At 45.3% G+C, this 2,500-nt stretch overlaps 2 non-coding genes and 10 pseudogenes across 2 annotated transcripts in view; all 12 read right to left on the bottom strand.

Moving 5' to 3' along the window:
* The window catches only part of LOC142126155 (5S ribosomal RNA), a 119-nt gene extending 91 nt beyond the window's left edge, over window positions 1-28 (bottom strand). The window contains exon 1 of the ribosomal RNA XR_012685090.1: window positions 1-28. This exon is cut by the window's left edge and continues 91 nt beyond it. This is a non-coding gene — a ribosomal RNA (5S ribosomal RNA).
* An 84-nt stretch (window positions 29-112) lies between these two features.
* LOC142126386 (5S ribosomal RNA) lies at window positions 113-231 on the bottom strand (annotated as a pseudogene).
* An 83-nt stretch (window positions 232-314) lies between these two features.
* On the bottom strand, window positions 315-433 carry LOC142126274 (5S ribosomal RNA; annotated as a pseudogene).
* Window positions 434-515: 82 nt separating this feature from the next.
* Window positions 516-634, bottom strand: LOC142126131 (5S ribosomal RNA). The gene has a single exon (XR_012685067.1). It is a non-coding gene; the product is annotated as a 5S ribosomal RNA (ribosomal RNA).
* Window positions 635-718: 84 nt separating this feature from the next.
* Window positions 719-837, bottom strand: LOC142126443 (5S ribosomal RNA; annotated as a pseudogene).
* An 84-nt stretch (window positions 838-921) lies between these two features.
* On the bottom strand, window positions 922-1,040 carry LOC142126355 (5S ribosomal RNA; annotated as a pseudogene).
* An 83-nt stretch (window positions 1,041-1,123) lies between these two features.
* On the bottom strand, window positions 1,124-1,242 carry LOC142126557 (5S ribosomal RNA; annotated as a pseudogene).
* An 83-nt stretch (window positions 1,243-1,325) lies between these two features.
* On the bottom strand, window positions 1,326-1,444 carry LOC142126666 (5S ribosomal RNA; annotated as a pseudogene).
* Window positions 1,445-1,528: 84 nt separating this feature from the next.
* Window positions 1,529-1,647, bottom strand: LOC142126489 (5S ribosomal RNA; annotated as a pseudogene).
* An 84-nt stretch (window positions 1,648-1,731) lies between these two features.
* Window positions 1,732-1,850, bottom strand: LOC142126335 (5S ribosomal RNA; annotated as a pseudogene).
* An 83-nt stretch (window positions 1,851-1,933) lies between these two features.
* On the bottom strand, window positions 1,934-2,052 carry LOC142126112 (5S ribosomal RNA; annotated as a pseudogene).
* Window positions 2,053-2,340: 288 nt separating this feature from the next.
* LOC142126516 (5S ribosomal RNA) lies at window positions 2,341-2,459 on the bottom strand (annotated as a pseudogene).
* Between the last annotated feature and the right edge of the window lie 41 nt (window positions 2,460-2,500).

Raw genomic sequence — 2,500 nt, 5'->3', positions numbered from 1 at the left:
GCTTGTTCAGGGTGGTGTGGCTGTAGGTATTGGTTTTCTAAAGACCTACATGTCTTATGCATCTCAAAACCAGCTTCGAAGGAAGCCGGAACAAGAGAAAATAAAAAAAAACTGCCTACAGCACCTGGTATTCCCAGGTGGTCTCCCATCCAAGTACTAACCAGGCCGGGCCCTGCTTAGCTTCCAAGATCAGATGAGATTTGGCTTGTTCAGGGTGGTGTGGCTGTAGGTATTGGTTTTCTAATGACCTACATGTCTTATACATCTCAAAACCAGCTTCGAAGGAAGCCGGAACAAGAGAAAATAAAAAAAACTGCCTACAGCACCTGGTATTCCCAGGTGGTCTCCCATCCAAGTATTAACCAGGCCCAGCCCTTCTTAGCTTCCAAGATCAGATGAGATTGGGCTTGTTCAGGGTGGTGTGGCTGTAGGTATGGTTTCCTACTGACCTACATCTATTATACATCTGAAAACCAGCATTTAAGGAAGCCGGAACAATAAAAAATAAAATAAAAGGCCTGCAGCACCTGGTATTCCCATGTGGTCTCCCATCCAAGTACTAACCAGGCCCGGCCCTGCTTAGCTTCCAAGATCAGATGAGATTGGGCTTGTTCAGGGTGGTGTGGCTGTAGGTATTGGTTTCCTAATGACCTACATCTCTTATACATCTCAAAACCAGCATTGAAGGAAGTCGGAACAAGCGAAAATAAAAAAAAATTGCCTACAGCACCTGGTATTCCCAGGTGGTCTCCCATCCAAGTACTAAGCAGGCCCGGCCCTGCTTAGCTTTCAAGATCAGACAAGATTGGGCTTGTTCAGGGTGGTGTGGCTGTAGGTATTGTTTTCCTAATGACCTACATCTCTTATACATCTCAAAACCAGCTTCGAAGGAAGCCGGAACAAGAGAAAATAAAAATGAAAGGCCTACAGCACCTGGTATTCCCAGGTGGTCTCCCATCCAAGTACTAACCAGGCCCAGCCCTTCTTAACTTCCAAAATCAGATGCGATTGGGCTTGTTCAGGGTGGTGTGGCTGTATGTATTGGTTTCTTAATGACCTACATCTCTTATACATCTCAAAACCAGCATTGAAAGAAGCCGGAACAAGAGAAAATAAAAAAAAAGGCCAACAGCATCTGGTATTCTCAGGTGGTCTCCCATCCAAGTACTAACCAGATCCGGCCCTGCTTAGCTTCCGAGATCAGATGAGATTGGGCTTGTTCAGGGGGGTGTGGCTATAGTATTAGTTAACTAAAGACCTACATCTCTTATACATCTCAAATCCAGCTTCGAAGGAAGCCGGAACAAGGGAAAATAAAAAAAAAAGGCCAACAGCACCTGGTATTCCCAGGTGGTCTCCCATCCAAGTACTAACCAGGACCGGCCCTGCTTAGCTTCCAAGATCAGACAAGATTGGGCTTGTTCAGGTTGGTGGGGCTGTATGTATTGGTTTCCTAATGACCTACATCTCTTATACATCTCAAAACCAGCTTCGAAGGAAACCGGAACAAGAGAAAATAAAAAAAAAAGTCCTACAGCATCTGGTATTCCCAGGTGGTCTCCTATCCAAGTACTAACCAGGCCCGGCCCTGCTTACCTTTCAAGATCAGATGAGATTGGGCTTATTCAGGGTGGTGTGGCTGTAGGTATTGGTTTCCTAATGACCTACATCTCTTATACATCTCAAAACCAGCATTGAAGTAAGCCGGAACAAGAGAAAATAAAAAAAAATTGCCTACAGCACCTGGTATTCCCAGGTGGTCTCCCATCCAAGTACTAACCAGGCCCGACCCTGCTTAGCTTCCAAGATTAGACGAGATTGGGCTTGTTCAGGGTGGTGTGGCTGTATGTATTGGCTTCTTAATGACCTACATCTCTTATACATCTCAAAACCAGCTTCGAAGGAAGCCGGAACAAGAGAAAATAAAAAAAAAGTCCTACAGCATCTGGTATTCCCAGGTGCTCTCCTATCCAAGTACTAACCAGGCCCGGCCCTGCTTACCTTTCAAGATCAGACGAGACTGTGCTTATTCAGGGTGGTGGGGCTGTAGGTATTGTTTTCCTAATGACCTACATCTCTTATACATCTCAAAACCAGCATTGAAGGAAGCCGGAACAAGAGAAAATAAAAAAAAAAATCCTACAGCATCTGGTATTCCCAGTTGGTCTCCTATCCAAGTCCTAACCAGGCCCGGCCCTGCTTAGCTTTCAAGATCAGACGAGATTGGGCTTATTCAGGGTGGTGTGTATGTAGGTGTTGGCTTCCTAATGACCTACATCTCTTATACATCTCAAAACCAGCATTGAAGGAAGCCGGAACAAGAGAAAATAAAAAAAAAACTGCCTACAGCACCTGGTATTCCCAGGTGGTCTACAATCCAAATACTAACCAGGCCCGGCCCTGCTTAGCTTCCAAGATCAGACGAGATTGGGCTTGTTCAGGGTGGTGTGGCTGTAGGTGTTGGTTTCCTCATGACCTACATCTCTTATACATCTCAAAA

This window comes from Mixophyes fleayi, unplaced genomic scaffold (assembly GCF_038048845.1).
Source record: "Mixophyes fleayi isolate aMixFle1 unplaced genomic scaffold, aMixFle1.hap1 Scaffold_270, whole genome shotgun sequence".
Taxonomy (NCBI): Eukaryota; Metazoa; Chordata; class Amphibia; order Anura; family Limnodynastidae; genus Mixophyes; species Mixophyes fleayi.
Note: the sequence above shows the minus strand (reverse complement) of the source record. Positions and strands in the feature narration are given on the sequence as shown.